The sequence below is a fragment of the Glossina fuscipes genome, unplaced genomic scaffold (assembly GCF_014805625.2).
Source record: "Glossina fuscipes isolate IAEA_lab_2018 unplaced genomic scaffold, Yale_Gfus_2 60372, whole genome shotgun sequence".
NCBI classification, from domain to species: Eukaryota; Metazoa; Arthropoda; class Insecta; order Diptera; family Glossinidae; genus Glossina; species Glossina fuscipes.
The window spans coordinates 2,865-12,093 of record NW_024002782.1 but is presented as its reverse complement, the minus strand read 5'-3'; the positions used below and the strand labels follow the sequence as shown (position 1 = coordinate 12,093).

The 9,229-nt window shown below is 37.1% G+C and overlaps 2 pseudogenes; both read right to left on the bottom strand.

Annotated features, from left to right (window-relative positions):
* Positions 1–6: 6 nt before the first annotated feature.
* On the bottom strand, positions 7–1,898 carry LOC119643343 (annotated as a pseudogene).
* Positions 752–4,002, bottom strand: LOC119643342 (annotated as a pseudogene).
* Between the last annotated feature and the right edge of the window lie 5,227 nt (positions 4,003–9,229).

The window sequence follows — 9,229 nt, the reverse complement described above, 5'->3', positions numbered from 1 at the left end:
TCTTCTATTGAACCCCCAACGGACGTGCACGGACATATCGGACTGGCAGGTTGCCTGCGGTGGACAATGTCTAGGGCGGACGGACTTGTGCGTCGTAAGGAAGCAGAATCGCTTCCTTACAACATATAAACGTGTACTTCAAAACTTGCTGCTATCTGGTGGACAACATTATCGCATTGTAATTTGCATTGCAATGATAGATTACTGGCGCCGACATAGAAAACGATTCGGTAAAGGTTTCAAAAAATATTTGGATAAAAATACAAAAGATTGCTCCTATCTTTGGTACTTTTCCAATGCTGACTGGTGTTACACATTAAGGTCGAATTTGCGAACGAAGTTAAGGTAGCCTTAAAATTTAAAAGTATGTATATATATATGGTGCTGGCATACGAACATTGTTAGTAGATTAGCAGTTTAGCTTTTGGCAAAATCAACACCTTTTTGTATATTCTTCGTAAGTTCTGGTAAGGCAGTAACTAACAGCTTTTTCTCAAAATCATTTAAGTTAGGCAAACCACAGTTTTCTTGAATGCCGTCCTTACCCAAAACCAAAGGCATTGCAAAGAAGCTAGTTTCTGTAACGTTGGATTGTACATACGAACATTCTACTACATTTTTTTCACCGCTCATTCCCCTGACCGGTGAATTGGCAAAACGGGCCCCGGCATAGGCCATAGACAAGGTAGCCGAACCTGCACCAGCCTTAGCTTTAACTACCTCCGTACCAGCTTCTTGTATGCGCACTGTCATCTTTTCAATAGCTGTCTGATCACCTTTAAAGGCAGGTTGCGACTGAGATATGACCAGAGTGACCGCCAATCACCGGAATGTGAACTTTCTGGGGATCAGCACCAACGGCTTCTCCAATAATGTCTAATAATTCCTGCATTAACATTAAAAAGATCGTCACGAGTCATGCCGGGTTTACGCCAGCAGGTATAACGACGACCTCAAGATTGTATGAAATATTTTTTACTAGTTGTCTAATGAAATCGCGCAAAAGTGTTGGAGATCTTATTATAAACCAGGTAAAGGTTGCTAAAAGAGACAGTACAAATTGGTGCTAATAAGGACATTTGGAAAATAAATAAAAATGAAATAAAAAGAAGTAAAATGGAAAATTCAAATAGAAATGAACAAACGAAATTACGGAAATAAGTGCAAATGGCTTTTTCTTGGCTTTCTCTGTAAAATTTTGTATTGAAAAATTTTTCCACACTCTTTGTTAAAGAAAAGTTTCGGAAATCTTTTGAGATAAGGGTTTGTATATACTTTACAAAGTGGTTATAGAGGTCAGTCGCATTAGTAAGCAACATTAATCTTATCTACACAACTATATATCTTCTTTAACACTAAACGCATTTCCAAATTCGTTTGCATTAAATAAATTAATCTCATCCTAAATTTGTGAGCAAGCGTTGCAGGATCAGTTATCCAGTATGAAAGTTTTTGTCGTTGTATTAACGAGTAGAAAAACAATATTTTTAACCAATTTCAATCAAAAAGTGGGCGTTAATGAACTAAGCGTTAAGCGTATCGAATCAATTGTATGCCTTATATCAGATAGATTAAATGCTTTCCCGAAGTTAATCTCAGGAAAGCTTCAGGAAAAGTTAAAGTTAAGGTTGTTTGTCTGATGTATATATGATATCAACTATTATCCGTTCGATTGGCAGCTAAAAATTTATCAAAGGTTACACAAGATAAAACAACGAAGAAGCCAATAATTCAGCAGCAGCGTTCAGTAAATCATGTAAGCCCAAAAGATTTGATTCGTCTGCAAAAAAACAAAGGGAATTTCAACTAAACTCTATGAATAAAAAAAAAGAATGAGATAATACATCTTTTGGCTTCCACACTGCGTTTAACAAATTGTACGTATTCATATTATTCATTATTATCTGATTCTTCGTAGTTACTGATACCGTATCGTTTGAGCTTGTTAAGGTATTTTACATCACCGAGAGCACAGACGGTAACGGCAGAATACCACAAGCGTAAGCGTAAATAATCCAGTATCTGGCAAAGGAGTAAAGAAATATATTAGAGCAACACATTTTTTCTATCGTTATCTCATTTGCCTCTAAGTAATCAGATCGAAAGCGGTTAATCGAGTTTGACGGCGGGATGAAACAAAAACTATGGTGGGTCCCGTTGCGGATAAGAGCGTATTGTTTGGAATGTCGGCCGATTCATAGTGGCCATCTGTGGACATTAATGTTTGCCTGCAAATAAATCATTAAAGAAGAGTCAGAAATGTTATGAAAATCGGTTTAATTACCGGAAAATCCAATTATATGCACTTGCAAAGCAACCGGTCTTACGGAAGGTTTAAAATTATATAACCCCATTTCCTTAATATCCAGCCAATTGGCGAGATCTTGAGCGTTGGCAAAAGCAGTAGATAAACCAACGTATATTGCATCCTATGTTGACGTAATGAAATTCGTATATGATACAATTACAAAATGTATTTCGTCTATAACAATTAGTACAACGTCCTGTTGATATTCTCTTGTCTAGCAAGACCAGCTGATACCATCCCGTTTTTTTGGTGTGGTAACTATCAGTTGAGAATCCAATCGCTAATTCTCTCAAAGGCGCAATATAAACAACCTTAGCTATTTTGTTATTATTGTATGGCGATTTCCGCCACTATAGTTTTACCTGAACTTGTGGGTGACTCCAGCAAAGCGTTATTATCAGCTTGATAAAGACAATGAAAGACTTGAATTTGTATAGGATTGAAATGCGTAAAATTATATAAAGATTCATAGATTTTTCAGAGCACTTACAGCTATAGGTTTCGGTAAAAGGGGGATGGTGATCCGGTAGCACTAAAAGTTAAAAGTTAAAAGTTAGTGGAGTCCACGCATTAGTATCCAGCCAAGTATCACTCGCTACTCGTATATAATATTGTGACGGTAAAGGCTGTTTGAGAAGTATTGCCATCAACAGTTTTTGTGGTTTTTGGCTGTAGACAAATTTGCGCGTGGCTTAAAAAGTGTATTTTAACATGAAAAAAGCACATAAACAAAAATTGTTTATTTTTGTAATAGAATTGTAAATGCGGATTGGTAAAAAAACCTGGAACAATTCAGAATGATAGATAAAATTGAATTGAATTCAATCAATAACCAAAAATTTTGACTTGTTTTACCATGTACCCGATCATTCCAAACAAAGTCTGGCCATATATTGATTTTAATACGTAACACTGTATGCGTTATGGGCTGCAAAGTGTCATCAACATTGAACATGGGCAATCCTCCTTTAGCGATATCTATTTCACGAAGTGTGTATACGCTAACACCTCTGTTTTCTAATTTTCTCTCTGAAATTTATTCCGGACAGTAATGTTATCAGCAGGAACGCGAGCACATTTCTCCGGTGCAGCTCACTTCTGCTGCATAATCCTGGTCTTCGGAAAAAGGGAATTCGTTCTATTATCGTTGCTTGTAGCCGCATGCCTATTTTTTTTGCCGTCATGTACTGCCTCATTGTCGCGTAGAAAATTTCGTACGCTCTTTGGAAAGCTTCATTGACTTCTTCTGTTGGTAAATCTGGTTTCAAATATTTTGAAACCCACGTCAGACTATTCAGCTTATTCCTGGCAACCTTGTGACCTTGTTTCAAATAACAGAAGGTGTCTTCGTTCATCGTGATCTCTTGTAGACATTCCTCGCAATGCAGCTGCTCACGAATGTAGCGTGCTATACCACATCCTGTGAGCAGCCTCAGGGACTCTTCAAGATTGTGGCTCAGTGGCTGAACGATTAGATTTTCGAATATGTCACCGTCAGGGGCGAACGGTTCAAATTCGTCATCTTCATTGGCCGGCGCTTCAAGCTCGTACAGTAGTTTTTCGATGAGGAGGTAATCGTCCTTCTGTTCGACTGCTTCTGCCCAGCACTCCTCCTGTACGTTTCTCAGTCTTGCGACCAGCGCCATTATATCTGTAGATGATCCGCACCTTCTGTTGCTATTTCTGGCTGCCATGTTGCTGAAAAATCTTTCCAACAGATCTTGGCTTACCCTGTACGGCGCGATGGTTTCGTCAGGGTAAGCCTCCAGCAGCTCTTCCATAATTGCGCTGAAGTTTATGATTGTTGCGCGGATGTCAGCAGCTAGGAGGTCCCCAATAAATTTGCTCCTTAAGAATTCTTCTACGACCTCTAATTTTTTTTTTTTTCCGGCCAAGTTTCGCTGCTGATCATGTCCCGGTGGAAGACGTTCAGGAAGGACGTAAATATCGCGGTAAAGTCGCACACGGCTTTCGCTTTTCCGTCGGTATTGTCTACTTCCTCGTTATCGATTGCCCCTTGTAGCGTTGCGACTTGCGCGTCGCTTACCTGCATCGAAACGGCCATCTTCCATCCCTTGCTGTAGTCCGGCATCCAGCCTCTTTGATTGCAGTGAGCACAATTTTTCGGCCGCATATTTGCCACTGCAGAGATTACATCAAGATTATAGTGGTCTTTGTTCTTTTCTATTTTTTTATGAATTGTTTCTATTAGATGCGGATAATCGTGCAATAGCCGGATGCAGTGTGTGCTGCCGTCTGCCCGCTTTCTATTGTATATTTTTTTGTTGTTAAATTTTCGTGTGTATTGTAGATTTGCTTTATTTCGGTCGCAGACGACTGCTCTCACGTCCAGCCCCAACTCTTCAGCCGCTTTTATGCTTTTTTCTAAAGCCCGTCCCATGTTTTTGTGGCCTTTTACGCGGGGATAGCTATCCAGCACTAAGTTGAAAGGGGTGAGGAGGCTTCGTGCTGCGAAGACTATCACACTTTGGTGTTCCATTGTCTTTTTTTTTTGGTTGCTCGTATAGCCGCAGCCCCGCAGTTCATCATCTACTCGAGAGTACACCGTCGCGTGGTTGGTGTACACCTCGTCAAAATGGATCTGCACTATTTTATCTTTTTCGGCGGACTATCGCAGCTCTCGTCGTGGGCCGGTGCAAAGTCGTCCTCTTCGGTCAGTCGGGCGCGTTTCGGGCCATGCGACTGCCGGCGACTTGCAGCCTCAGCAGCTTTTCTTCTGGAGTCGAGAAGAATCGAGGCATATGTTTCATTGTTTGATTCCCGGGGCATCAACATCTCGCTTGGAGTGGATCGCTCCGTCGATCCTGGCGATGACGCAATCGAATAAGCTTTAGGAATAGTTCCAAACTGCGTTTCGCGCCGCGTACGCGTTAGTTCGGCTAGAACCGCATCTATGGAGGATGTTTCGAGACGCTTTTCGCCATCTTGGAATCCACGACATTTTTCCTTCGCCAGAAGTATATCTTCTTCAGAAGCCTTTGCCCTTGCTGTCAGTCTCCTCATGGTTGCAGCTGCCTTCTTATATCCCAGCTCTTCAGCATACCACGCATATGCGGTAAGAGCGGTACGGGACGACCCTTCCTCAATTTTTTTTATCGCTCTTCTGATTCGGTCTAGGGTCTTTGCAAGCCACGTGACAGTTACTCTACGGTTTGATTTTTCGTTAAATCTCCGCGCCAATTCATCGTGGAGTCCTTGCTTTGATGTCCGGCAAGGACGCCACACCTCCGGATACTCGCGGAGGAGTTTGCTAAGGACATCGTGCATGTTGGTGAGCATAATATCTGAATAAATATATTTAAAAAAAATGGAAATATATTAACATATAAAATACATTCGCTTCAATAATAATGCAGGCGATGTTTTTTATGAAACCATTGACGAAGGAAAGGCATTTTATTTTTAATGAAATTGTTAAAGCTAAGAAAGAATATACTAGGCTGCAGCTGTTATTTTTTAATTATTTTTAATTACTTTTTTGAATTTTTTATTTTTTTTTTCTCACTGCGAACTATTTTGTTGCAGCGGAAGAACAGTTACAACAGATCATTTCTTTACAAGTTTGTCATTAGCAACAAAACTAATACAGAAAAAAACTTCCTTAGTCGGCACGATTAGACAAAATAAGAGAGAGCTACCTAAACCTGCAGAATTAAAAAGAATAGCATGTTTCGTTTCTCGACAGTACTTTATAAAACGGAAAATTGTACTTTGACCATATACAAGAATAAACCCAATAAAAACATAAGTCAGTGAAAACTGAAAAGGATTGCAAACGTTTACCTGAAACGGTTACTTTTTATAACAATACCAAATTTGGCGTAGATGTTACTTAATATGCCCTTGTAAGAGAAGTGGTGTTACGTATAAAAATCATAAATCGATACGAAAATCAGTTAAACCAGTTAGGAAAGTCAACGTTAAGTTAACCCAAAGAATACATGGACAGAAGGACAGACCAGCTGAGAACGTCAAAATAAAGATTAGATCTATCTCCAATCTATCTGGTTATTACATACGTCCGCATCAACTTAATATATCCTTGTACCAAAAGTGATGTATGACAGAAAAACAAAAAACAATGGCATGGAAATATACTGTGAAAGCTGCATTTCAAAGGTGGCCATTACAAGTGTTTTACAATATCCTAGATCTTGTCGGTGTAAATACCTGGATATTATATAAGGAAACAACAGGAGAGAATATCTTACGGAAAGACATTTTATTCCAATTATCGGAAGAACTTGTCGTTCTACAGTCACCATCGTACGTTCTTCCGTAATCGTCGTAGAACCAGACACATATTTCGTTGTCAAAATTCTGAAGACGCCTGCGTACTGAAACTTTTAGATATTAGTCAATATTTCCCCGCTCTTGAAATGTGCTTTACTAACGATTTGGTTTTGGACAATTATAATGCGCAGCTATTTTCCACGTTTTCGTACATCAGAATTATGTAATATGTTTCACTAGGATTCCTTAGAGAATTTAATATAATATAATTCCTTTAAATACAGATAAAAAGGAGATGAAGAAGAAATTAAAAAAAAATTGTAAGAAGTGTCTGTTATATGGCAGTAAAATAATAAATAACTTGTTAATAAGTACCGTTAAAAACAAGTAGTTTTAATTAGATTTAATTTAATTACGTTAATTCCTACTCAGAGGCAAGAGTTGCTGTGCAATATTAGTTGCTGTCGTGCGCTTCTGACTAGAATTGTGTGACACGTTCAGTTATGGAAATTTGGTTTGTTTGGTTTTGTATTGGTGGCCTTCTTAACAGTGAACCGGTTGCTTTCCAGAGATTTTGGATTAATAATAATGGCAAGGAAAATATTTAACTATTCCTGAGAAGCAGTCAACTAAAAGGTGCATTTCAATCTTGCTTGAAGTGAAACGTTGTAACCTTGCAAATTGTCAACCTTTTGTTTTCGTTTCGCCATTACTTGAGGCATATATATATATATATATAGACAGGGTACACGGCCAGGCAGTGTTTCATGCATTTGGTATCGTTATGTTGAAATCGCAGAAAGAATTGAGTTATCATAGGTGCAATATCGATATCGTCAGTAACAATTATTGGTGGACCAGCCTCGTTTTCCAAAAAGGATAGAAAAGCTTCCATGATTCTTGACAGCAATAAAAACGTGTTGTTATCTCGTGTAGTGGTTCATTTTTACTAACCGTAACTGTCAACTCTCAAACTGTTTTTTTTCTTCTTTTTTTTGTATTGTCAACACAAATGGTGGCATATTTACCTCTTGGGGCTCAAGCAACTCTCTACAGCAACATTTATTAAATTTCGCTGTAGGTCAAGTCTTATTTATTGTTCCAGTCGAACAATTGTATTTTTGAATGGGTCAACATCTTCCAATTTCTGTCAACCAAAAAAGTACTCAGTAATGAACGAGTTCCGACGAATGTTTAGAGAGAGAGCCCATTGCATTGTCCTACATATAAGGCCACGAGCAAGATGCAAGCAAATTGTTAAGATTACTTTAAAGGAGACCAGGGTAGTAGTAAAGCAGATTATGGCAGATGCAACGCATTTCAATTCTTCGCTACCAGGTATATAAAAGTAATAATAATTTGAGAAAAAAAATACAATTTACTGACAATAAAAATTGTAATGTGTTGCTTAAATGCAATTACACCACACACAAGTGTTAATATAATGTTTTAACCCTGAAACGAATAGCATATGAGCGTAAATTAACAAAAAAAAAAAAAAAAACAAATCTTGCAGGCGATTCCTTAACCCGTAGTCAAATTGTTTGTTGCAATCTTAGAGGAAAACGTAAAATGGAAATGAAATAAAATAAAATATTTTCGAAAACCATCTAAGCCCCACTAATTGTAATTTGAATACGACAACAGCGTTCTTTTAACGTAATTATGAATTTACTATTTTTTAACTTTCTATAACAGGGAGAAATTCTTAAAAATTTTAATTAATGACTTCTTCGATATGCTGAAAAATGAAAAAACGACCTTATTTTTTTAAATTCAATTTATTAAATTCATATTTTTTACATCTTTTTACAATAGTTTCAAATTATAACCAATAATTTTAAATTATAACTAAATTAAATATAAATTTTAAATTAATATTAACTATAAACTAAATGATATTGGCTGCATCCTTTGTTTTTGTTCTTATTTTTTTTTTCTTTTCTTTTTTTTATTAATTTTTAAACACTGTGAACTGCTTCAAACGGAACACTTTGCAGCTACCATCAACCTGCAAAAGTTCCATTCAAAGCTAAATACTTATTTTAAACTTAGAAATTATTTGTCTAATTATCTTACACTAATGTACGAACGAATCTTCATCAAGAAATATTGAAAATTAAGCCTTTCTAACATATAAAGATTCAGTTTCTATAGGCAACTTCACAGAATATCCGCACCCGTGGAAAAATTTTTCACATCAATTTCAATTGCCAAAATAAAGCGCTATAGCGTTTTTTGTATTAAATTTTTACGATCTTAGGAGTGGCAACCCATTTGTAGCTTAACAACACTAATGAAAAATCACAAAAACAAAAAGCGTTACTTAACGGCAATTTTCATTGTTTTTGTTCATTTTCGCGATCTCCATTTGCATTGGACTTGCCGTCAATTGATTTAAATCATTTTAATAAATAAAACGACAAAAAGACAAGTGATATGTTGTTACCAAATAGGGTTAATAAAGTAATTATCACACGGAACGATCTTTTGCTCATATCTTGTTAGTTGGTAGTAGAAGAACATTTCTTTTTACCTTGTGTCCTGTGTGACAGGCTGGAAAAAGTTCAAAAACATTATCCATTTATAATCAAAATTGCCTACACTTTATCACTAACTACTCATTGGAAATTCACGTAATTCCATGCCGCTTAATATGTGCAAGTA